Source organism: Phyllopteryx taeniolatus, chromosome 2 (assembly GCF_024500385.1).
Source record: "Phyllopteryx taeniolatus isolate TA_2022b chromosome 2, UOR_Ptae_1.2, whole genome shotgun sequence".
In the NCBI taxonomy this organism is placed as follows: Eukaryota; Metazoa; Chordata; class Actinopteri; order Syngnathiformes; family Syngnathidae; genus Phyllopteryx; species Phyllopteryx taeniolatus.
This window is the reverse complement of record NC_084503.1, coordinates 8,819,315-8,846,404: the sequence shown is the minus strand read 5'-3', so window position 1 is coordinate 8,846,404 and position 27,090 is coordinate 8,819,315. Positions and strand designations below refer to the sequence as shown.

Below are 27,090 nucleotides of genomic sequence, written 5' to 3'. Positions count from 1 at the left end.
ATCTCAAGATTCAAATTAACCTTGCTGGTTGCATTCCTTAACCAAAGAGCATTGACGTCCGTATTATTGGGAGCTTTTATTGGTGGCTTGACCGGCATTATATACCTACTGGGGGCGCGCCTTTAGCGTCCTCTGTCACGCGCACCCTTCCCCCTTTACGTCCGCATGCTGTCCTCACCCACGTCCGCTTTTCCTCTGTATAAGCGCCGTGTCGGCAGGAAATGCTCCCAGTCAGTCAAGCGGAGCGCTCATCACACAACAACATTTATAAAGTTTGGAACTCGGTGCACACATAAGGCGCGCCGCATTATAAGGCGCCCCGTCCATTTTGGAGAAAATTTACGACTTTTAAGTGCGCCTTATGGTCGTGAAAATACGGTAAATGCCAAAGAGTAGAAGTAAGTCTTAAATTGGAATTTAAACATTTCTACTAAGGTAGCAGCTCTGATATCAGCGGCTAGGGCATTCTAGCCTGCCAAAATGAGTCATTTGATTTGCTCGCGAAGGCTCCGTGTGTATTCATGTGACTGCCTTGTGTCGTCTGATTCGTGAATTGGAGTCAAATAACATGAGTGTTCACGTTTGATTGGCGCAACGGGCGCCATATGCGGAGGTCGAACATTGGCGTACACGCATGTATGGATAAATGAATGTAGCGAACAGCATGTCGATCATTGTAACGGAGTAAAAGTATCGATCCTTCTTCACATAAATACTCAAGTAAAAGTAAAAAGTACAGTGCATTTAATGTACTCTGACAAGTACAGTGAACTCACAAACTTTAAGTGGTAAAAATTAATTTGGTTTTAACCAAGTCTCCCAAAGACCAATCCAATTAAGATTGTGGTATCTGATAAGATCATTGACGAGCAAAGCTTTTGAGGAAAGTGAAGACCGATTTTCATTGAAGTGGGCTGATCGATCCTATTTGCACCCAGAGTATTCATAGTAGTAATATTAATAAGATTGCATCATCTATAACCCGTATTAAAATATATTTCGAGTTGTTGTGGGCGTGGCGAGAGATTAATACTGCAGGAATCTGGTCGTTATTTTTCGATTTATCGTTGGTAGCACGAACCGGGAAGAGTACCTAAACTCAGCACATAGTACTACCTCAGTAGAAAACATAGTCTACAATGCATTAGTGTGTAGTGGATCAGAATGTGTAGTATTTCGCTCTAATCTACATATAGGACTATGTGTGTTGTTAGAGTCCAGCATAGCACTAGGTAGTCTTAATCTTACAAACTCCACAACCGTTCTAACAGGTTTGCTAATCACCTGTGTCCCGGCTTGCTCTAGTGTGAACTGTCATGCAAAGCTCAAACAGTAATCCATGTTTCTAAAAAGAGTGATGGGGCCTACCCCATTAGGGTGAAAGCCGTCCGCCTTCATCAAGCCGGGAGTCCTCGAGAATGAAGGCCAATTATCTAAAAACTCGCAGTCCCTGTTCGCTACAGAAGCTAGCCAGCCACCGATTGAGCAAGAATAATTAAACCTAAACCTCTCATCACTGCCTCTCGCAGGCAAGGGGCCAGAGACAATTACTCAATGCCGACACGTCTTTCCGGCGTGATAATAAGTCCTGGCTATGTTCCTCTTTGTACTCTCTGAATGCTGCATCCTTGTATCATTGAAGCCGACATGCATCACTATATCCGAGTAGCTAATGTTGTTATCCCCACGCTGGTGTCTAGGCCTAATGCAAATCAGCTCCCTGAGGCGAGCTTCAATGTCGAGTGCTCTGGCACCAGGAATTCATATTACAGTGGCTGGGTTTTTAAGCTTGATGTTACAAGTGATAGAGTCACCTATGACTAACGTGCGGGAGCCAGTAGACTGAGTAGGAATGGGACTGGCTAAAGGAGTGAATCTGTTTTGCGTCTGAACAGCCTTGCCGAGGTTAGCTAGCCACTTGGGGCTAATGATAACAGGGCTCTTAGGTCGACTACACCCTACATTATGAGATGTGCCCGCCACATCTACAGTTAGCTAACTCTTGTGCTCTAGTTTGCGGACATGTCCCTCTAGCGGGGAAAGCCTCTCAAGGAGAAGGGTGCAAGTGCTGCAGCAGTCCATACTCACATCTCTTTGATCAGAGTTTTGGAGGGAAAGGCGAAGAGCCTCATCGGTGTTCGGTATTGGTGTGGCTGAAGCTAGTAGCCTCGAAAATGGGCGACTCTGCTCTCAAAAATAAAAAATAGTCACAAAAAGTAATAAAGAAAAAAAACTTCAAAATGTAGGTAGACACGGGGAAAGCGTTAAGTAGAAGCACCCTAATGAGCTAATACAAGTTAAGGTTTTACAAGATTAGAGTGATACTTTGATAGAACCTTCTGATATAAAACCAAATCATCAAACTTTCTGTTACTGTGTGTAAATTTACAGTGTGTAGATGTGTTCACCTGGGAGTTAAGCAATTTGTGACAAATAACTAAACTATTTTAGAATAGTTAACGCTACTCGTTAAGTGGACATACTGAAAATGAGTTTATTCTCAGTAAACGATATAATGAGCTGGAGGGAATTACATGGTAAAGCAACGCAGAAGACAACACACATTAAAAATGAGAGAAATACGACTAATTACTTCCAATTTGCTCAGTCATTGGCTGGTGACCAGTCCAGATGTACCCTGCCTTTTGCTCAAAATGAGGTAGATAGGCTCAAGCTCACCTGCGAACTTCATGAGAAGTGCCATGGTAAATGTAGGCCTCAAGATTTATATTCACTGAATTTGAATGTGTTGTTTTGAATTCATTTTATGCTCCCATGTGTCAAGTTGAGATTCACTTTTTATTCATTTTGTAGTATAGAAACTAATGTCACCCAATTCCCTAAATACAGCCTATGAAACTGTTTTTGTAATTACAGTTGCATTAATTCAAATGGAAAGAGCTACAAGACTTATTAGCAGTAAATACATAATAGTGCACAGAAATAAAAGATTTAGGATCTGCAAAAAGAGGGATGGATTTCATGGATTTTGTTTAAATTGTAATGGCACGTAACTCCGTTTCGAGATTTACCTATTAATGAATTTAAAAATTCACTGATTTATGTAATTCTAAGAACATAAATCTCAAGGTTGTAGTTTGTGGGCATTTTCTGGAAAGCATTTTATTTGGAAAGCAATACATGTGGTCGAAATAAATTAATCAGTACTGTATATGCAAAAGTAATCTACTTTAAAGTTCAACTGGTATTTATTCGCCATGAAAAGCAAACCTATTTCTCGAGGTTCAGTCATAACTTTTGCACAGCAGATTTCAGCTCAAAGCAAAACAAATTCATTTTTATATAATAAAAAGCAGATCAATATAACCAGCATAAAAGCTTGACAATCTGGTAAAAAATAGGATGATGTTTGAGCGTAACCAGTAACTAAATAAACTGAAGAGATGTCAGATTAAATGGCAGCAGGAGACTATGCAAAATGATGAATGGTCAGACAACAGTATAAAATATAAAGATTTAAAATGTATACGGTCCCCTTCAAATATAACCAACAGTTGCTTGGCAACCACATTTGTGCTGGTTTTGCTCGAAACTATGTCCTTGACAGTGGTGTGTTTTCAAGATGGCAAAATTAAAAAATTCATAGCTAAATTATAAATTTTATGTACATACACACAAGAGTGAACGGTCATGTAAGATGGAATGAAGCCTCCCATGAAATGTAATGTGGACTCTCATTAATAGAATGCGTGCATGCGTGTGTGTGTGTGCGTGTGTGTTTGTGTGTGTGTGAGAGTGTGTACATGGGTGCGTGCATTTGTACGTGTATGCCTTTGGAAAAAAAAAAATTTAAACAAATCCGTCATTTGAATTGATCTGTTGTCCAAATTGTGCTGTGAACTAGTTATGCTGGCGTGACAGTGTGTGTCGTTATAGAAGTACTTACAGGGCTCCTCAGTCTATAATTTTAACTACAGGGTGACTGCAGTGTATGAGCTCAGTTTCATGTCAATCTCAAGAACGATGCTTGTGCAGGAGTTGAAAGGACGACTGCTGTGAATATTGCAGGTTTCCACCCAAACAGTCTATTTTCCCTACAGTGGACTAATGGCTGTGAGTGGGGAGGGGATTGATAGTAGTGTTTTGTTATATACACAAGGATGTTATATACACAGGGATGGTTTTATTATTGTGCTGCCACTATCCAATATATCGCCTCATTGGTGTTGATTACAGACGGTGCCTGGTATCAAGGTCTTGCCATTTTCCATGCCACAACCTGATTTGAAGGTACTTTCTTATTCTTTCTACCTCATTTTAGTTCCCCTGTAATCTTTTTTTGCCAACCTTTAGGGGAAAACACACAATGCAGTTTTTTTGTTGCTTCAGGAAATGTTTATTTGCACTGATGTTGAAACTTTACAGTCAAACATAATCTTACACTATACTGATTTTGAAACAATCTTCCCAGCAGGAAACAGATGTAATCCAAATCCAGGGTAAAACTGTCACCACCATAAAACCTTTATTACCCGTACAGGTATTTTTAAGTATGATTTTACAATTCTTAACTGTCATACAAGTGGAAAAATAACTTTCTACAAATAATTGGTGTATTCAGCATGCGTGTCTTTAGTTAAGTATTTTGAGTTATTAAATTTAATTTGAGGTAAAGCTAAACCAACCATTACATATAAACCACATACTGGTTTGTGTGGTTTAAAGGTGACTGTTTCTAAATGTTTGTCACCTAATTTCGGACATCTTGCTAATCTCCTGATGGTTGCTTCCTGATATAATGTGCTTTTGAGAAAGGTGTGGGTGGAGGCCAACGGGCTCGTGCAGCTCCTCCACATTGATGTGGCTCTCCAGAGACTCCACCCTCACAAATGTGCACAACTGAGTAATGGAATATACCCAAACGATTTCATGGTATGGTAGCACATATGAAACCTTATTCCACTTATTATTATCCGGGTTGGATTTACAGTATTTAGTGATAGCAAATTTGTACCTTCAGATTTAGCAACTAATTACACAGCGGTAGACGTTTGTGGGAATCCCGCTTGGTGTGAAAGTTGGCTTTGCCAGAATTTGTTATGTAAACAGACAGAAAAAGCAGGTGCTTAAATGCATATTGGCTCTTTTACAAGGCATGCAAGCCAATGTTGTGTCTCCTCCAGTTTAAACCTCCCTTGGAAGAGAGATGACATCAGGTCAGGTCATACAACATCTGACAAAGCAAGAGGCACCCTGACAAGTGAAGAGGCAGCTATCAGCTTAATCTCCAGGATACAATAAACACTGAACATATTTTGCCAGTTGATGTGTGGTCGTTTTCAACATAGGAATTAAAGTGAATGTCTTTTAATCCCTCAATTTGAGTGAATAATTGAAAGTCACTCTCTGTGAATGCACCGTTGGGCAATTACCCAACATGGCAGTCTTCTTTCATGGTTGGATCTTCTTCCCATGAGACCTCAATCACCAAAAATTATTCCAATAGATTTGAACCGTGAGTTTTTTCTTTGAGAACAGTTGCAGCAGACAGAAGCAGACTAAGGGAGGGAAGAGAAGATGTTAATAGAAAGAGCCTTTCTGTGTCAGCCTGTTCTCTAACACTGTGAAATTCATACATTCTTCAGGTTGTCAAGAAAGAGCCCCAGTCACTTCTCTTCTCCTCATACAGAACGTTATTGGTCACAGTGCCTGACTCACTTCTCCTGTCAAAAATTGCAAAATAACAAAAATCTGCAGTCAGGTGTAAAGGAATATTTGTTTCCTGAGGGAAAAGATTTATTATTTTGTGCTTTAGCTTAGAGCATATTCTCCTTGCTTTTTTCCCTTGAATTGTTGAAGTATTTGTTCACCTTCTACAATTCGTCGTACACCTTATTTTTTTCTGAAATTGGCTGGCAACCAGTCCAGGGCGTAGCTTGCCTTTCGCTCTAAGTCAGCTGGGATAGGCTTCAGCTCACTCGTGACCATACTGAGGACAGGTTCTTTAAAAAAAAAAAAAATAAATAAATGATGGATTTATTTTAGTGGTTGCTCATCCAGAATCACTTCCAATAGATGGATAGCAGTACTCTTCCAGTGGCTCCAACCTAATGTTCACTCATTTGTTCGTACAGTACACACTAACACGCTAGAGGAATAAGTTCTATACATCTGTCAAACTAATCAGATCCAATACATGAGCTGTATCAAACGTTCTTCTTTCACAGATGACAACAGTTTTAGGTGACACAGCCACAGAATTATTGATGATGATGGTGATGATATTAAAGTTATCAATGTATAATTTGCATACTGTATATACTGCACATATACCTGCCTATATCTTATTTATCAGCATGAGAGGGGGAAATTAATTAATATTTGTTTTTTACATACAACTCCCTCTCTGAGCCGTTACCTTATTGTTATTGTACCTGATGGGTGGAGGGGTTTGTGTGTCCCAATGATCCAAGGAGCTAGGTTGTCTGGGGCTCTATGCTGCAGGCAGGATCACCGGAGACAAACGGGTCCCAAGTGAGGGACCAGACAAAGAATGGCTCAATAGAGCTCTATTGATGATGATTACTTTCAATGGACCTCAGTTTCCCTTGCCCGGACGGGAGTCACAGGGGCCCCCACTTTATTGCCCCCCAGCTCAGTGCCTGTACATGGGGTTCACCAGGGTGGACAAAAGGGTATCTCCCCTCTGGCTTTAAGTGGGGGGGGGGTCCTGATTGTTGTTTGTCCCTATATGCACCAAAAAGCACTTCAGATTACCCAGCCTTTTTCCTTGGAGGGGGGGGGTACTGGATAGCGCTCCAGCTGGGGACTCCCTCATTCTGCTGGGGGGTTTCAATGCTTACAGGGGCAGTGAAAATGAGACCTGGTAAGGTATGATTGGAAGGAATGTTCCCACCGATCAGAACCCGAGTGGCATTCTGTGATTCTACATCTGTGCCCGTCACAGGTTGTCCACAATAAAAACAATGTTCAGACAGAATTTTGACCATGTCCCGAGGGAGGCGGGGGACGTTGAGTCAAAGTGGGTCATGTTTCATGCTTCCATTGTTTATGCGCCGAATTGGAGGTGTGGTCATAAGGTGGCAGGTGCTTGTCTTGGCAGCAATCCCCAAACCTGTTGGTGGACACCGGTGCTGAGGGATGCTGTCAAGCTGATAAAGGAGTCTTGGTCTGTGGGAGGAGGTGATGGGTACCTGCAGGCCAAACAAAATACACCTTTGGTGGTCACCAAGGCAAAAACGCGTAGGAGGAAAAAAAACAAAGTGCTGCTTTCATTAAACACATGACAGGTCACGTTTAGACAGGTTTATGGCTTTCACCTTTGATCTTTAGGGGGTTTGTTTTGATCACGTGACGTCATTATGGTTTCATTTAGCGGTCATAAAACAATAGAACTGGCTTTTTAAAGGGGTGTAATATAATAGAACAGGTACTTCAAAGGGTCACGTGCGGGTACCTGGCATTTCAAAGTGTTATGAAACAATAAAAATGCAACTTTAAAGGTTTGTAAAACTAAAAATATCACCATCCATCCATCCATTTTCTGTACCACTTATCCTTACTATGGTCACAGGCGTGCTGGAGCCTATCTCAGCTATCTTTAGGCGAGACGCGGGGTACACCCGGAACTGGTCGCCAGCCAATCGCAGGGCACACATAAACAAACAACCATTCGCACTCACATTCACACCTACGGGCAATTTAGTTTTAATTTAATTTCTTCAGTCAACCTACCACGCATGTTTTTGGGATGTGGGAGGAAACCGGAGTGCCCGGAGAAAACCCACCCAGGCATGGGGAGAACATGCAAACTCCACACAGGCGAGGACGGGATTTGAACCCCAGTTCTCAGAACTGTGAGGCAGATGTGCAAACCAGTCACCACCGTGCCTAAAAGTATCACATGCTATAAAATTGGCACTTTAAAGGATTTTACGCGAGGTCAGACAAGGTTACACTAGGGTTGACAAAGGGTCAGTGGGAGAAATCTATCATCTTTTAGCTGAAACTAATGGTACCTGGGTATTGAAGGGTAGTGAAACGCTCAAGTTGGCGTGGAAGACAGGAAGCAGGCATCAGCGGAGGCTCTCAGGCCAGATTCCATGCTCCTGCACGTCTTCCACGTCTGAAAGGGGGGTGAGGGGTGAGTGTGGGTTATTTTAAACCAGCAAAAGGTGCATCTTTAAAACAATACAACCGCGACTTACAACCGTGTTGTGAAACAGCACCGGCTACAATATTACCCAATGTAAAGTACTTTAAAAAAAAAAGGTACCAGGAATGAGGGATACACAGGATATCAGGGTGGGTCTCTCAGGTCAGAGGCCATGCGTCTGTTTCTGTGTGAGGACAGGGAGGGGTGAAAGTTTTTTTTTTTTTTTTAAATCACAGAAACATCTTTAAAATGGGATTTTTCTCTCAGTTTGTTCATTCAATACAGAATTAAAACACTAAAAAAGAGCATTCATCAGAAAACATGGGGTATCTCAAAGAAATATATACTTTCTTTCTTAAACAAACCCAAACAAACACTTCTGTGTTTTATTTCTATTTTTAGTCGCACGGTTCTATTTGTCCCAATTTTCCCTATAGTTTCACAATAAATGTTCCACATATCAAGCATTCTATTGTCTACTATGTGTGTTTCTGTCAAAGATATTGACATCTGCAATCGAGAACGAATTTTACATAACTGTGGCAATCCTTTTAGAAAGAGATTGATCCACGAGGTTTTTCATCGTTTTGCCCTGCTGTTAGCTAATCGATGACGTGGTGCCTCATTTTTGATGCTAACTAAATATCCTTAGTTACCACATCATCCCGTTTCAATTGAAACGGACTTTGGGGAACGAAGGAGCATGAAAACATTATCCTCCGACCCCTTAACACAATAGAAAAAAAATTAACACCAATATACGCTACACTGTCTAGGGGATTGAAATACACTACATAGGTGCACAAGAAAAAACTATGTAGTCAAAGCAGAATAATGTTTTATTTGGAACACTGAAGCTTTGGACTCGTCATTGGAGGACAAGGAATGTGTTGAGACATACTGAAAACCACAAAGTAACCTGACTATAAAACACACAATTCCAATGAAGTTGGGATCTTGTGCAAAAGGGGGTGGGGGTGTTTCCTTGAGGTGTTCCACCCTTGTCAATTGAATCAAGGCATTGGATGCAAGTATAACTCAATACTAGGGTCTTAGTTTTTATTTTACATTTTTACAATAAAACCACCACTTTGAAATAAGTTGGTTAGTTACATTTGGAACGATTAGACTGTCAAAATTCATCCATCCATCCAATTTCTTCCGCTTATCCGAGGTCGGGTCGTGGGGGCAGTAGCTTTAGCAGGGAGGTCCAGACTTCCCTCTCCCCAGCCACTTCCTCCAGCTCTTCCGGGGGATCCCGAGACGTTCACCAGGGAGGCGTCCAGGTGGGATCCTAATCAGATTCCGAAGCTACCTCATCTGACTCCTCTCAATGTGGAGGAGCAGTGGCTCTACTCTGAGTCCCTCCCGGATGACCGACATTATCACTAAGGGAGAGCCCGGACACGCTGCGGAGGAAACTCATTTCGGCCGCTTGTAACCGGGATCCTGTTCTTTTGGTCACGACCCACAGCTTGTGACCATAGGTGAGGGTAGAAACGTAGATCGAGTAAATTGAGAGCTTCGCCTTTCGGTTTAGCTCCTTCTTCACCATAACGCACCGATACAAACTCTGCATCACTGCAGATGCTGCACCGATCCGCCCGTCAAAGTTCGATATACAAAGTTTGATGTACAATATTAACGCAAAATCAAACCAAATTTGTGAAAGGTGGAGAAAACGTAACATGCGAATGTTCCATTTTGAGAAAAATTCGAGCATACCTTTTTTTTGTATGTCACTGATAAGTCTGCAGGTAAACACTGACTCTGTTAGTTCGTGCTTGACTAATATATGTAGTCATAGATACTAATGCTTCCTTTTGACGGTGTGCGCTGAAACATCGTCTCTATTGCATGATTTCTGACGCTTTTAATGTGAGGGTATTAAATTAGGCAAACTCAACAGTTTAAATCCTGATAAAACGGTTAAGCATTTTAGATTCATACATGGGAAATTTCATGTAGAAAATGATACATAAATTAAAACTTTACAGGATTTTCGATACATCAAGAGTGTGTGTCCCTAAGATATATTTGGAATACCAACTCCATTTAGTCTGAAGAAACAGTAAGTTTCAAAATGTTTCAAAATGTGATTTTGTGGTGCAGCAACACATAACCAGGGTTTGATGAGGCATGACATGTAACCCTCTTACCTTAGTTAGGCGCAAATTAACTAAAGGTCTGTCTTGTGTTGCACAAAAGACACTTTTCATTACTTTTTAGTAGAAGCAAGGGTGTAAAAACATTAAATAATAGTAATTGAGGGATTCACCCTCCTACCTTCTGGCAAACGCTACAGGGTGCTGCAAAGCACATACCACCAGACTCCATAATACTTTCTACCACAGAGCTGTGTCACTGCTGAACTCACTGTCCCTAACCTCTTGACACACCCTGACTTAAGATATCACATTTCAATTTAATTTCAGGCGGCACGGTGGACAACTGGTTAGAGCGTCAGCCTCACAGTTCTGAGGACCCGGGTTCATACCCTGGCCCCGCCTGTGTGGAGTTTGCATGTTCTCCCCGTGCCTGCGTGGGTTTTCTCCGGGCACTCCGGTTTCCTCCCATATCCCAAAAACATGCATTAATTGGAGACTCTAAATTGCCCGTAGGCATGACTGTGAGTGCGAATGGTTGTTTGTTTGTATGTGCCCTGCGATTGGCTGGCAACCAGTTCAGGGTGTACCCCGCCTCCTGCCCGATGACAGCTAGGATAGGCTCCAGCACGCCCGTGACCTTAGTGAGGAGAAGCGGCTCAGAAAATGGATGGATGGATGAATTTAATTTCAACATGTAGCAGCAGCAATAATTCTCGATATCAACAGTACAATACAACGTAGCATCTGCCCCTTTATCTATTTTATTAACCTTGCCATTTTAATGTTTACTTACTGTTTTACTATTGACATCGCTTATAATTGTATGTGATATATCTTGTACATATTGGGTATTTAGTGTATTTTACTTTTTTTTAGGAATCTGCAGGATTGCTCTGCCAAAATGTAATTGTCCCAGTGCAATGACAAAGATATCTTGAAATCTTTAATCTAAACTGGCTTGACAAAACGGTTGGGACAAATAGTGAAGGAACTTTGCTCTAACTTTCAATTTGACTCATATAAAAGTAGCTTCTTAATAAATACTTTAAAAGCTACTCAAGTACTGAGTAAAAGTTGTGTAACTTCTATTTCATATCTTAATCCGTGTGTCTTCTTTTCCTTTTCACGAGTCCCGTTAGGGATCGCCACAGCGTGTCATCCATTTCCATTTAAGCCATCTCTTGCATCATCCTCTCTATCACCAACTGCCCTCATGTCTTCGCTCATTCCATCTATCGACCTTCTCTTTGGTCTTCCTCTAGCTCTCGTGCCAGGCAGCTCCATCCTCATCATCCTTCAAACCAATATACTCACTATCTCTCCTCTGGACATGTCCAAACCATCAAAGTCTGTTCTCTCTAACTTTGTCTCCAAACCATCTAACCTTGGCTGTCCCTCTGATGAGCTCATTTCTAATCCTATCAAACCTGGTCACTCTGAGAGAGAACCTCAACATCGTCATTTCCGCCACCTCCAGCTCTGCTTCCCGTCGTCTCTTCAGTGCCCACTGTCTCTAATCCGCACATCATGGCTGGCCTCACCACTGTCTTATAAACTTTGCCCTTCATCCTAGCAGGGACTCTTCTGTCACATAACACAACGGACACCTTCCTCCACCTGTTCCAACCTGATTGGACCCGTTTCTTCACTTTCTTACCACACTCAACAGTGCTCTGGAATGTCGACTGTTGTTGTTGACTGTTGTATTTAAAGTCCTCCACTCTCGCTACCTCTTCTCCCTTTAGACTCACTCTTCCCCCTCCACCCTTCTCATTTATGCACATACTGTATATTCTTACTTCGGCTAATCTTCCTTCCTTTCCTTTCCAGTGCAAGCCTCCACCTTTCTAACTTTTCCTCCACCTGCTCCCTGGCAGACCACAATGTCATCTGTAAACATCATGGTCCACAGGGATTCCAGTCAAACCTCATCTGTCAGCCTATCCATCACCACTGCAAACAGGAAGGGGCTTAGGGATGATCCCTGATGCAGTCCCATCTCCACCTTAAACTCCTCTGTCACACCTGGAGCACACATCACCACTGTTCTGCTGTCCTCATACATGTACATACTTCTCTGCTACTCCAGACTTCCGCATGCAGTACCACAGTTCCTCTCTGGGTACTCTGTCATATGCTTTCTCTAGATCTACAAAAACACAATGTAGCTCCTTCTGACCTTCTCTGTACTTCTCCATCGACACTCTCAAGGCAAATAATGCATCTGTGGTACTCTTTCTAGGCAGAAACCATGCTCACAAATATTCATTTCTGTCCTGAGTCTAGCCTCCACTACTCTTTCCCCTAACTTCATTGTGTGGCTCATTAACTTTATTCCTCTATAGTTCCCACAGCTCTGCACATCACCCTTGTTCTTAAAAATGGGCATCAGCAAACCTTTCCTCCATTCCTCAGACATCTTCTCACCCTCTAGAATTCTGTTGAACAAGTTGGTCGAAAACTCCACAGCCACCTCTTCTAAATGCTTTCATACCTCCACAGATATGTCCTCAGGACCAACTGCCTTTCCATTTTTCAGTCTCTTTCGTGTGTTTCTAACTTCCCCCTTACTAATCATTGCCACTTCCTGGTCCACCACACTTGCCTCTTCTACGCTTCCTTCTCTCTCATTTTACTCATTCATCAACTCCTGAAATTATTCCTCCCATCTATTCAGCACACTACTGGCATCAGTCAATACATTTCTATCTCTATTCTTTGTCATGGTCTGTGCCCTGCAGTTCTCTTTTTGGAGCTTGGGTGGCACTTTGTGCCTCGCCTCTCCCTCTCTCTCTCTCCCCAGCAATCAGCGCCACCTCAGTTGCGCACCTGTTGTCCTCCTCCCGAGCCCTACTTTGGGGATTTAGGGGCATGTGGCCAATTTCTCTCAAATTGCTCCCTCGTATTCAATCTGCAACTGTTGAGCTATCCTACTGACATATCAAAAGTCACATTCAAAAGTCACATTCACATATTGTATTCCTCCTCTCGGGGATCAATATGGCTGATAGTGTTTCCAGTTCTGGAGAACCACATACCTGTCAAGATCAGGTCATGCGGGATTTGAAGGCCCGCCCCGATTTGTGTTATTCACCGACGGGTGTTATTCACCGACGGCTGCTGCTGGAGACGCACCTCGGGACCGTTACATGCTGGGGCAGCCGTCATGGAGGCCCTGACCCCGGGAGACCCAAATTCTGACTTCCACATGTTATGGTCCACAAATGAATTTGTGAAACCCTCCGCTCAAGCTGCGGAAAATGTGTGCACACACAGGGCTTAATTGGCTCCAAGCCCTTCCCCTTGTTTTGTTTTCCATCAGGCAAGCTATTAACCGCCGGACAGGGTTCACCCCTTTTGAACTCCTGACCGGCCGCTTGATGCCTGGTCCAGAATCAGCTTTGCTCCAGCCGGACATGGACCCGCCAAAGGGCTATAACCCCTACTGGGAGCAACTTTTGTGTCCTCACTTTGTGTTTCAGATCCCTCTGTTGCAGACGTCCACGTCAGTGACCCCTCCCTTCCGTCTCACGTGTATTTGAAGGTACTCCAAAGGAAGTGGTCTGAACCCCGCTGGACTGGCCGTTAGAGGTGTCGGCTCGGACATCTCACGCTGTGCGTCTCTTTGGAAAGGGGGACAAGTGGTATCACGTGTCACAAACACGCCCGGCGCAGACCTCATTTGCGGAGTAAACAAAGAAATTGTGCCTCTTGTGCCTGGTGACTGTCTGCTGTATTGTGTGTGCTGGATTTTTGGGGCGCTGGTATTCGCTGGTGTCGTTTTTTACCTGGTAGACCTGTTTTTTGTTTTTTTTGGGTTTTTTTGGGGTTGGTGTTGTTGTTGTTGTAGTTGTATTGTTCGTTCTATATCTTTCGTTTTTGTGTAGGTGTGTCTGTATGTTGTGTTTTGTGGTTAAATTAGTCCTTTAACAAAGGGGGAAATATGCCTTCAATACAAGGAGAAAGAGTGACAAAGAGGGCCGTGAAGCCAACAGGGGCCCTAGAATTAAACTACACATTGGGGGAAAAGACGGTATACCAATTTGAATTGTGTAAGGTGGTAAATTGTGCACGCTGGGGCGACCCGGCGGGACACGATATTTACTTGTGCGCTTTGAGTACAGGACATGGGGGAGCTGGCCGGTATCTGGTGAACCATAGGTTCAAAGCGAACGAGCAGGTGGATTTGTGTTACAGCTGGAAGCAGGTGATTATCCACTCGAAACCGGGATACTGGGAGCTGACGAAGAATAGAAATTGATCAAATTGGAAAGAGGTAGTATGCACTCAGTAACCCCGAGGGACCGACATCCCGTATTGTTGACCCTGTATGCTATAACCAACCCCCGTGGAGAGAGTGAGGCAAACCAGTAGCGACCTTTACGGTCTTGACCTTGGGTATAGATGTCTCAGGGGCCGATCCCCTAGGACAGATTATTATTAATTGGATATGACCAACAAAAAGTTCATCTAGTCCGATAATGAGAAAATTTGCTAAAGTACCAGCATCAAAAAATGAGGATCCAGTGGTTTTTCGAACCTCTAAAGTGACGGGATATGACCTGAATAATGACTTGGTCAAAGGAGCGGTAAACAGTCATTTGTTACAGAAGGCGAAGGGACGAGCGGCAGGAATTAATCTAGGTAATTATTGGCTTAAGGAAATTACTATGGAAGGTAGGGACGCAGTCAAAATCTATCAAAAGGACTGTCTTGTTTGTGCTACGATGAACAACCTCAATTGGATTGTAAACCCTGTGGCCCAGGAAAATTATACTGCTGCTACTAAGTTCAAATTGACCTGTGCCTACCAGCTGATGACTAATGACAACCTGGTGGGTGAGTGCCAGCACTGGTCTCAGGTTTATCCTCTGACTAAGGTGAAAGGTGCTCCCCTCTATGATGTCAATATGGTCCCTTCCCTACCCTGCATCACACAAAATAAGAGTAAGGTAACTTTGGGAACAAATAACAAACTTTCCCGATCAATTGGCCACCTAGACCCACAGTTTTGTAATTTCATGCTTTTTATTGATTATTATGATGCGGCCCGATTAAGTAAGATGAGGTCTGATTTGTGGTGGATGTGTGGGGATGGTCTGTTGTGGGACTTCCTGCCCGGGGAATGGACAGGCTCTTGTGCATTGGTCTCTATGATAGCTCCCACAGTGGTTAAGCCCCTCTCTGAGCAGGAAATCACTCAAATGGCGGATTTCAACTGGGAGCGTGACTGGTGGGGTAGCTTGAACCGTTTCCGCCGTATGGTCAGTGGCTTCAACGTGGGTGGAAATGCTTGGGAAGAAGGTGAGGACCCCACCTACCTGTCCCGGATGAGTATAAAGCTCGCTGTCAAATTTCCGCAGGTCTTGAGAGTATTTTTATATGGGTAACTCCGAATAAAAATGTTGATTTCATAAATTACCATCATTACCAAATTCAAAGATTGGTGAATTTCACCTCCCAACTAGCGGAGGGCATCCATGAGCAACTATCAGCTACCTCTCTCATGGCATTCCAAAATAGGCTGGTCCTTGATAGTATGTTAGCGGAAGAAGGGGGTGCCTGCTCTCGAATTAAGGGTCATTGTTGTACAATTATCCCCAATAATACGGCGCCGAACGGAAAGATCACCAGAGCCATGAAAGGTTTGCAAGCCATGTCTGTTAAACTTAAATCAATGTCTGGAGTGGAGGACAACCCATTCTATAGCCTACTTAATAGGATGTTTGGTAAATGGAGAGGTCTCATACTGACTTTGGCAGCTACCATCATAATTGTCATGGCTGTGCTTGCTATTTTTGGATGTTGTATTATCCCTTGTCTCAGGAACCTGGTTCTCAGAATTGTCCTCAAGGCCTTTGTGGGTAAGGACCCCTACGGCCAATATCAGCTGCTGTCCCTGGATGAGGACAGGGTGGCCATGGAATCGCTCGCTGCATTGAACGATACCGGTGTATCCTCTCTTTAAGTTTTATTTTTTTTGGGTTTTGCTGTGCTTAGATTAGGTTTATTGAGTATTGTAGTGAAATAGGTTGTAGGTATAGGGGTTGTTGATCTTCTGATTATCAGAAGATCAACTTGGGGGATTGAAGGGAATATAGAATACTTTATATTCTAATATGTAATTCTATATGTAATAGAATATAATATAGAGTTTCATGGTGTAACTAGTTTGGAAGAGCAAGGATGTGTATTGCAGTATAATCAGTTAGGGGTCCATCCATCCATCCATTCTCTACCGCTTATCCGGGTCGGGTCGCGGGGGAAGTAGCTTCACCAGGGACGCCCAGACTACCCTCTCCCCAGCCACTTCATCCAGCTCTTCCGGGGGGATCCCGAGGCGTTCCCAGGCCAGCCGAAGGATGTAGTCTCTCCAGCGCGTCCTGGGTCGTCCCCGGGGTCTCCTCCCGGTGGGACATGCCCGGAACACCTCACCAGGGAGGCGTCCGGGAGGCATCCGAATCAGATGCCCCAGCCACCTCATCTGGCTCCTCTCAATGCGGAGGAGTAGCGGCTCTACTCTGAGATCCTCCCGGATGACCGAGCTTCTCACCCTATCTCTAAGGGAGAGCCCGGACACCCTGCGGAGGAAACTCATTTCGGCCGCTTGTATCCGGGATCTTGTTCTTTCGGTCACGACCCACAGCTCATGACCATAGGTGAGGGTAGGAACGAAGATCGACCGGTAAATTGAGAGCTTCGCCTTTCGGCTTAGCTCTTTCTTTACCACAACGGACCGATACAAAGTCCGCATCACTGCAGACGCTGCACCGATCCGCCTGTCGATCTCCCGTTCCATTCTTCCCTCACTCGTGAACAAGACCCCAAGATACTTGAATTCCTCCACTTGGGGCAGGATCTCATCCCCGACCTGGGGATGTTGGTGTTGGTGGTGCACTGCTTTCCTCTCCTGAGACGTCGGATGGTGGACCAGAATTTCCTCGAAGCCGTCCGGAAGTCTTTCTCCATGGCCTCACCGAACTCCTCCCATGCCCGGGTTTTTGCTTCAGCGACCACCAGAGCTGCATTCCGCTTGGCCAGCCGGTACCCATCAGCTACCTCAGGAGTCCCACAGGCCAAAAAGGCCCGATAGGACTCCTTCTTCAGCTTGACGGCATCCCTCACCGTCGGTGTCCACCAACGGGTTCGGGGATTGCCGCCACGACAGGCACCGACCACCTTACGGCCACAGCTCCGGTCGGCCGCCTCAGCAATGGAGGCGCGGAACATGGTCCACTCGGACTCGATGTCCCCCGCCTTCCCCGGAACATGAGCAAAGTTCTGTCGGAGGTGGGAGTTGAAACTCCTTCTGACAGGGGATTCTGCCAGACGTTCCCAGCAGACCCTCACAATACGTTTGGGCCTGCCACGTCGGACCGGCATCTTCCCCCACCATCGGAGCCAACTCACCACCAGGTGGTGATCAGTTGACAGCTCCGCCCCTCTCTTCACCCGAGTGTCCAAGACATGCGGCCGCAAGTCCGATGACACGACCACAAAGTCGATCATCGAACTGCGACCTAGGGTGTCCTGGTGCCAAGTGCACGTGTGGACACCCTTATGCTTGAACATGGTGTTCGTTATGGACAATCCGTGACGAGCACAGAAGTCCAATAACAGAACACCGCTTGGGTTCTGATCGGGGGGGCCGTTCCTCCCAATCGCGCCCTTCCAGGTCTCACTGTCATTGCCCACGTGAGCATTGAAGTCCCCCAACAGAACAATGGAGTCCCCAGCGGGAGCGCTCTCCAGCACCCCCTCCAAGGACTCCAAAAAGGGTGGGTACTCTGAACTGCTGTTTGGTGCATAGACACAAACAACAGTCAGGACCCGTCCCCCCACCCGAAGGCGGAGGGAGGCTACCCTCTCGTCCACCGGGGTGAACCCCAACGTACAGGCACCGAGCCGGGGGGCAATAAGTATACCCACACCTGCTCGACGCCTCTCACCATGGGCAACTCCAGAGTGGAAGAGAGTCCAACCCCTCTCGAGAGGACTGGTACCAGAGCCCCAGGTGTGTGTGGAGGCGAGTCCGACTATATCGAGTCGGAACTTCTCGACCTCACACACCAGATCGGGCTCCTTCCCTGCCAGAGAGGTGACATTCCACGTCCCTAGAGCCAGCTTCTGTAGCCGGGGATCGGATCGCCAAGGTCCCCGCCTTCGGCCACCGCCCAGCTCACACTGCACCCGACCCCTATGGCCCCTCCCACAGGTGGTGAGCCCATGGGAAGGGGGACCCACGTTACCCTTTCGGGCTGTGCCCGGCCGGGCCCCATGGGTGCAGGCCCGGCCACCAGGCGCTCGCCTTCGAGCCCCACCACCAGGCCTGGCTCCAGTGGGGGGCCCCGGTGGCCCGCGTCCGGGCAAGGGAAAACGAAGTCCATTGTTTGTCGTCATCATTAGGGGTCAGTTAGGGGTGTAGGAGTTTATTGCAGGAAGGCCCCCCGCCCATCGGGGGTATTTGGAGACAATAAGAAACAGATGTGAAGGAAGAAAGGAACTGCGGGGAGCCACTATAAACATTGAATGCAGGAATGTGGGCCGGAGTCTGGTGGTGACATCTATAGCCAGATCAGATGGTCATCATTCTGCAGAACAACGATGACGTCAGATTAGACCACGGACCAATCAGACGACAGCGATTCCATACTGGCCCGTTTGAAACATTGTATAAGTCTGGGGTAGAATCAGATAGTTTTTGTTCGACTACTTTATCTGCTAAGGATAAGATAGTGGTAGTTACGGACCCAGAGCTCTGCAAAATGTATAGACTCCTCTGTCAGGAATAAATTGGTTGGTTTTTATACATTGTTGTGAACGTAGTTCTTTCACGAAAACGAGCACGCTTGGAACCACGGGAGTAATAGGAGATTTTAAACACAGGTTCCTTCACCGCTCTCATCGACTCAGGTGCCAATGATAGTTTTATTCACGAGGGCTTGGCCTGTCAACTCCAGCTACCGCTCGAAACCCTTCAGGTCCCCAAGAAAGTCACTGCCCTGGACGGACGACGCATCTCCCCGATCACTCAACAAACGGCACTGTTTACACTACTCATCTCAGGCAATCACCATGAAACCATCCAACTTTTTGTCATTCCTTCCCCTGAGACTTGATTAGTCATCGGAAACACAACCCCGGCATCGATTGGACCCACCTGTCAATCACCGGGTGGAGTACTTTCTGACACTCCCTCCTGGAAACCTCAGCCACCTGCCACACCTGCCAATCTCTACCAGGTTCCGGAGGAATACCATGACTTCTCTCCAGTGTTCAGTAAAGCTCTTGGCATCTCATCCGCATTAGAAAGGGGGACGGATGGAAAACTGCTTTCAATACCCCCTGTGGACATTTTGAAAATCTTGTCAGGCCCTTCGGGTGAACCAACGCCCCCGCAGTTTTTCAAACCTTCATCAACGATGTCCTCCGGTTCGTCTTTGTCTATTTAAATGACATCCTCATCTTCTCCCGCTCCCCCGAGGAACATCCCCAACATGTCCGCCAAGTCCTCCAACGCCTCCTTGAGAACCGCCTCTTTGTGAAACCGGAAAAGTGTGAATTCTATCTCTCATCTGTACACTTCCTGGGATACATCATTGCCAAAGGACAGTTACAACCAGACCCGGCAAAGATCCAAGACAGTCGTCAACTGTCCCATTCCCTCCACCCGCAAAGAGCTGCAACGTTTCTTAGGCTTCACCAATTTATACCGTCGAGTCATCTGTGACTACAGCAAAGTGGCCGTTCCTCTCACCAGTCTCACCTCCACCAGCTCCCCATTCCATTGGACCGCAGCCGCATCCCAAGCATTCGAACGCCTTAAGGAACTATTATCCTATCCTGAGAGACTGCGACCCCTCCCCCCAGTTTGTTGTGGAGGTTGATGCCTCTTACACTGGGGCGGGGGCTGTCCTCTCCCAGCGGGACCCCAAATCCCCCGCCAAACGTTTGAACCCCGACAAGCTCGGTGGGCCCTTTATCTCAGCTGGTTCAACTTTAGCCTCTCCTTCCGCCCTGGTTCCCGCAATGGCAAGCCTGATGCCCTCTCTCGCATTTACTCACCCCCCTCCAGCCCAGTTGAACCTGAACCCATCCTTCCTTCCTCCTGCTTCATTGGGCCAGCCACTTGGGAGATTGAAGAGGTGGGAAAAAAGGCTCAGAGAACCCAACTGGATCTCAAGACTGGACATCCTGACCGGCTTTTTGTACCCAATTCAGCACGCTCTGAGACTCCTCACAATTCTAAATTCACCTGTCATCCCGGAAACACCCGCACCATCCAATTCATACAACAATACTTCTGGTGGCCCAGCCTGGTTAAAGACACCCAGGAGTTCGTCTGAGCCTGCTCCCTCTGTGCCCGAGGAAAGTCTTCACATCTGCCCCCAGCTGGTCTCCTGTGCCCTTTACCTATCCTGAACTGCCCTTGGTCCCACATCGCCTTGGACTTTGTTACCAGCCTACCTCCCTCTGAAGGTATCATTCTTACTATTATTGAGTCCATTACATAACCCTTCCCAAATTAACCTCTGCCTTTGAAACCGCTAATCTCCTTGTCCTTCACATGTTCAAGCTCCATGGCATTCCCCTTGACATCATCTCGGACAGAGGTCTTCAGTCCTCCTCCCAGGTATGGAAGGAGTTCTGTCAGGCGGTGGGCGTAGCATCCAGTCTGCCATATGGTTACCACCCGTAATCTAACGGCCAGACGGCGAATCAAAATCTGGAGTCTGCTCTGCGCTGCATGGCTGCAGGCAACCCCGCCTCCTGGAGCACCTTTCTCCCTCACCAGCTGCGCCACAGGAGCACGCTGTGGTGGTTCTGTGAGGGAGCACCGATGATGTGTACATTCCATTTGCAAGGACGTCAGGACTGCCCTGGTGTGGTCAACCGAAAAGAACAAGCGGTTGCTGGATCTGCATCGCTCCCCTACGCCTGTGTACAAGGTGGATCAGTTGGTTTGGCTCTCCTCCCGCGACCTTCCTCTCCAGACCGAATCACGTACGCTTTACTGGTCCCTTTCCGATCACTAAAATCATTAAGACCACATAGATTCAGTTAAAGCTCCCTCAATCCCTCAAGATCCACCTAAAATTTCATGTGTCTCTGGTCAAACCTACCTCCACCAGCACCCTGAGCCCTCCGGCCGTACCCCCTCCGCGCCCCCCACCCCATGTCATCGACGACCATTCTGCCTTCACGGTGTCACACATCCTCAATGTGAGACCCAGGGGCAGGGGTTTCCAGTTCCTGGTTGACTGGAAAGGGTACAGTCCGGAGCAGCGCTCCTGGATCTCTCGCAAGCTTATTTTGGATGACTCATTGATAACGCTTGTTCGTGGTACACAGGCCGACTCTCATGATTCCTTCTCATGTGTTTCATATTGATTACCTGGGTACCCACAATTATACTAATTCTCTTGTGTCCTCCTCCGTCCCCAGTGCTTCCTCCGTGTCTCCTGCTTCGCTGCCCACTTCAGCCACGCCGTCAAGCTCTTCCACCTGCCCACGATCCCGCTACCTTCAAATTCCCTGTTCCAACGGACCACCACTACTCCTCGGATATCCTACCCCCTGAGCAATTACCTAATAAACCATTCACAGCTACTTCCTATGCCTCCGCCTGCTTTTGGGTCCAGTTCTATATCATACAATTACCAACCGTGACACCCTTAATCACACTAACCTGCTGCACATCCTTCCCATCTCTATTCCTCTGTCCTTTCAGTGTCCCACTTCTTCTTAGCTAACCTCTTTCCTTGTATGTTTTCCTGTACTCTGAGGTTCAACCACCAAGTCTCCTTCTCCCCTTTCCTACCAGAAGATATCAGGGTACAACCGGAAGCACTCTCCTGCCTGTCTCTCTGATCACCTTGGCTGTAGTGGTCCGGTCTTATGGAAGCTCCTTCTGGCCACCGAGAGCCTGTCTCACCTTTTCTCGAAAAGCCGCACAACACTCTTCCTTTCTCAGCTTCCACCACATGGTTCTCTGCTCTGCTTTTGTCTTCTTAATCTTCCTCCACATAACCAGAGTCATCTTACATACCACCATCCTCTGCTGTCTTGCCACACTCTCCTCTACCACTACTTTACAGTCAGTAACCTCCTTCAGATTACATCATCTGCACAAGATGCAATCCACCTGCGTGCTTCTTCCGCCAGACTTGTAGGTCACCCTATGTTCCTGCCTCTTCTGGAGGAACGTGTTCACTCCAGCCATTTGTATCCTTTTTGCAAAGTCTACCACCATCTGTCCCTCTAAGTTTCTTGCCTGGATGGCAAATTTACCCATCACTTCTTCATCACCATGTCCATTACAATCTGGACCAATCACAACTCTCTCTCTGTCTGGCAAGCTCAGAAGTATTTCGTCTAGATCCTTGCAGAATTTGTCTTTCACCTCGAGGTCACATCCTTCCTTGGGGCATAGCCTCAAATCACATTATACATAGCACCCTCAATTTCAAGTTTCAGCCTCATCACTCGATCTGAGACTCTTTCCACCTCCAAGACTTTCTTAGCTAACTTTTCCATTAAAATAACCCCGACTCCATTTCTCTTCCATCTACACCATGGTAAAATAATTTGAACCCGGCCCCTAAGCTTCTACCTTACTGCCTTTCTACCTACTCTCCTGGACACACAATATATCAAACTTTCTCCTAGTCATCATGTCAACCAACTCCCGAGCTTTTCCTGTCATAGTCCCAACATTCAAAGTCCCCACATTCAGTTCTAGGCTTGGTGTTTCCCTCTTCTCTTTCTGCCTAAGAACCAGCTTTCCACATCTCCTTCGTCTTTGATCCAAAGTAGTTGAATTTACACCGGCGCCCTGTAGGTTTTTTTTTCTTTTTCTTTAAACCTTATTTTTTAGTGTCTCAACACCTGTAAGAACCTGTGAGTTGATATGTTAGTATAACCTGTGTTGTTATAAGTGATAGCAGCACAGGTAATTCAAGTCTATAGTGTTTCTATCGAACTTATCAGTGAATGAACACCATATCACATACATGTTAGTCAACTGATGTAAGGAGTTGCTTAGCCGGCACATCGAGGAAGTCAGATCTGGATTATTGAAATGTTGAAGCTAACGTGTTGATAAAGGCATCTAGTCAGACAATACTATTGGAATAATAGCTTGTTGGTTAAAACTCTTCTTCTTCTTTTCCTTTCGGATTGTCCCGTTAGGGGTCGCCACAGCACGTCATCCTTTTCCATGTAAGCCTATCTCCTGCATCCTCCTCTTGAACACCAACTGCCATCATGTCTTCCCTCACGACATCCATCAACCTTCTCTTTGGTCTTCCTCTAGCTCTCTTGCCTGGCAGCTCCATCCTCATCATCCTTCGACCAATATACTCACTATTTCTCCTCTGGACGTGTCCAAACCATCAAAGTCTGCTCTCTCTAACTTTGTCTCCAAAACATCGAACCTTGGCTGTCCCTCTTATGAGCTCATTTCTAATTTTATCCAACCTGGTCACTCCGAGAGCGAACCTCAACATCTTCATTTTTGCCACCTCCACCTCTGCTTCCTGTTGTCTCTTCAGTGCCACTATCTCTAATCCGTACATCATGGCTGGCCTCACCACTGTTTTATAAACTTGCCCTGTTCATTTTCTGTATATACCTGTGTACTTAATTGCTCCGAAAATTATATTTACAATAAATAATGTATCTTTGTTACTCTATTTATGCCAGTGTGGCATCGTGACAGACAGAACAAATGAATGGTCTTCTATTAGATGGCAGGAAGTAAATACAGTAATTAATGTAGCCACGTTTTGTGACATTTTTGTTTGTTGTTGTGCCATGAGATTTTTCAATTTTAAAATATGTTCGTTGGCTCCATAAAGGTTGGAAATCACTGCTCTAGTCAGATCGTGTATTCTAATCAGTCAGGTCAAACCAACATTACATGACAGAAATAATGGGTGCTAACTTACTGTAGTAAAATTACTTTTTTTTTTTTTTTAATTAAATTACTTCATCCACACCGAAACTATAGAGCATGATACGACAGAACGGCAGGATGTTCACGTCCAACCGTTCGTGCTAGCAGTAGCTTGCTTGGCTACATAACGTTTTATTGCCTGTTTGTGAGCCGTATCGTATTAAAAGTACGGGAACATACCTCAAGCAAGCCTTAAACGAACGTCCTCTCCTGTCCTGTGCACTGGTGACAACCAACACGCGTTTTTCCCCATTTTGTCCACATAATATAGTCGGCGCGATCCACTCTTGTTGTCGTCGCCACGGTAACAAGTGTATCCGGTCGCATTTGAGTTGACAAGATAAAGCCCAATGATCGTAAAAAACGGGATGCGGTGGTATCGGAATACAAGATTTTATTGCAGTAGTCTGACAGTGTAATCGTGAAAGAGCAAATTTGTCTTGTCGTCTGATCCGGGCATTACGTGTTGCCTGTCTCAGACGTGTTGTCTGTCCCACACCGCCAACGTTTATTTTATTATTTTTTTATTAATTTTTTTTTTTTTTTAAATAACTTCATTGGCCGTCAGATATTTACAGTACTATGTCAAAAGACACGCGACAAGGCTAAAAATAAACTAGCTTTTGGATTCAAATATACTGTGCACGTGCCGACGCGGCGTAAATGTCTTTTGCAGAGCCGATCAATGACGTCATTGATTGGATCGGCGAATTATGACATTAAACCCGATCAGCCGATCAGCATAAAATGCTAAATATCGGCCGATACCGATCAGCCCGATAAAATCGGTGTAAAGTCTAGTTTTAATGCTGTATTGAACTTACAATCTTCGAGAAAAATCCCATTTTAATAATGCATCTTCTATGGTTTAAAATAACCCCCTTGCACTCCTCCCTGTTCTCACACAGAAACAGACGCGTGCGCGTGGCCTCTGACCCGAGAGACCCACCCTAATGTGAGTATTCCTAATTTCTCGTACCTTTTTTTAAATTACTTTACGATAGGCAATATTGTAGCATGTGTTGTTTCACGACTCTCTGAAATAGCAGTTGTATTGTTTTGCTCCTTTGCTGGTTTAAAATAACCCGCACTCACCCAGTGTGGAATCTGGCCTAAGAGCATCTGCCGATGCCTGCTTGCTGTCATCCACGCCTACTTGAGCGTTCCACTACCCTTCAATACACTGGTACCATTAGTAACAGCTAAAAGCTGATAGAGTCCTCCCACTGACCCTTTGCCAACCCGTGTTTACTGACTAGACATGTCAAAATATGTTCTCACCCTCCCCGCTCCCTGACATATTCTTGGGCGCGACCTCGCATGACCCCTCCCACTGATGTTCTCATTGCTTTGCAAGAGACAACATTGAACTGTGTTTCCAGTTATTTTGTTTTTCCAACCCTTTAAAGTACCATTTTACTTTATTATGATCGCTAGAGGAAGCCATAATTATACAGCGTGACCTTACGAAACCCTGTCTGACTTGACGATGGAACCATAGATTCTGTTGATAGACTCCTCCCACTGACCTTCTGTCAGCCCCAGTGTTTCCTGACCAAACATGTCACATGTTCGTGCGTGACCCCTACCCCCTCCTCCCACTGACCTTTTGTCAATCCCTATATTTCGTGTCCTGACTTCCTCCCCAAACATGGCACAACATGTTCGTGCGTGACCCTCACCCCCTCCTTGCACCCTTTCCTCTCCCAGAAATTTGCCCGGCATGTTCTTGGGATGGGCGGCACGGTGGACGACTGGTTAGAGCGTCTGCTTCACAGTTCTGAGGACCGGGTTACCTCGCGTGATCCAGATTTTATTGTTGTATACCCCTTTGAGGTAAAAATTTTATAGCATGTGATACTTAGTTTTACAAACCTTTGAAGGATAGGGCACTCCTGACCTCAAATCAGGATGTTGTGAGTCTCCTGTCTACAGGGTTGAAGTTGCTGAGGTGGTTAAAAATCTTCATCGGGGGCAAGAGCCCTGGGGGTGGATAAAATCCGCTCGGAATTCCTCAAGGCTCTAGATGTTGTGGGGCTGTTCTGGTTGACACACCTCTGCAACATCGCATAGACATTGAGGACAGGCCTCTGGATTGGCAGACCGAGGTGTCAAACTCCCATGCACCCTGGAGGACCCTACTGATCGTGTACAGCTGGTCCACTGTTCCACGGCCAGGAAAAAAATGACACTGCTTCTCCTGAATCTGAGGTTCAACTTCCCAATGGGTCCTCCACTCCAGCCCCCTTGAATAGACATTACCAGGGAGGCTGAGGACTACGAACCCCCTTTTTTGACACCAACCAGGCTATGTTTGCTTTATGGACTTGGAGAATGGATTCAAACGTGTCCCCTGTGGAGTCTTGTGAGGGGTGCTCTGGGAGTATGGGGTACCGGACCTCCTAATGCAGGCTGTTCTGTTCCTGTACAACCAGTGCCAGAGTTTGGGCTGCATTGCTGGCACTAAGTCAGACTCGTTTCCAATGTGGTTTGTAGCCCACCAAGGTCTGCCCTTTGTGACTGATTCTGTTCATAACTTTTATGGACAGAATTTCTAGGCGGAGCCAAGGAATTGAGGGGGTCCGGTTTGGTGACCTCACTATTACAGTCCTGCTCACCATTATTCGCAGCCCTTTATTTTTTTTATAACCTGTATATTATCTTCAGAAATAAATGGAAATGTACCAACCTTATATCATCAGGATCTTTGAATTGCGGCCGAAAGTAATTTAACAAAGAAAATTGTTTTTTTCAACTTAGATATAGTAATTTCAAAGAAAAAAAATTGAAACAGCATGTACAGCAATAGTGGTACCCCCCTTTAATCAGAATCATCTTTATTTGCCAAGTATGTCCAAAAAACACACAAGGAATTTGTCTCCGGTAAT

General features: G+C 45.6%; 1 long non-coding RNA gene across 2 annotated transcripts; it reads right to left on the bottom strand.

The window, feature by feature from the left end:
• Positions 1 to 4,346: 4,346 nt before the first annotated feature.
• LOC133470426 (uncharacterized) lies at positions 4,347 to 25,350 on the bottom strand. Of its 2 annotated transcripts, XR_009785977.1 has the most exons (4): positions 25,298 to 25,350; positions 8,001 to 8,107; positions 7,717 to 7,872; positions 4,347 to 7,175 (listed from the first exon to the last, which is right to left on the bottom strand). It is a non-coding gene; the product is annotated as an uncharacterized LOC133470426 (long non-coding RNA). The 2 variants fall into 2 exon arrangements; XR_009785976.1 differs by lacking the exons at positions 7,717 to 7,872; positions 25,298 to 25,350 and adding an exon at positions 8,258 to 8,324.
• Between the last annotated feature and the right edge of the window lie 1,740 nt (positions 25,351 to 27,090).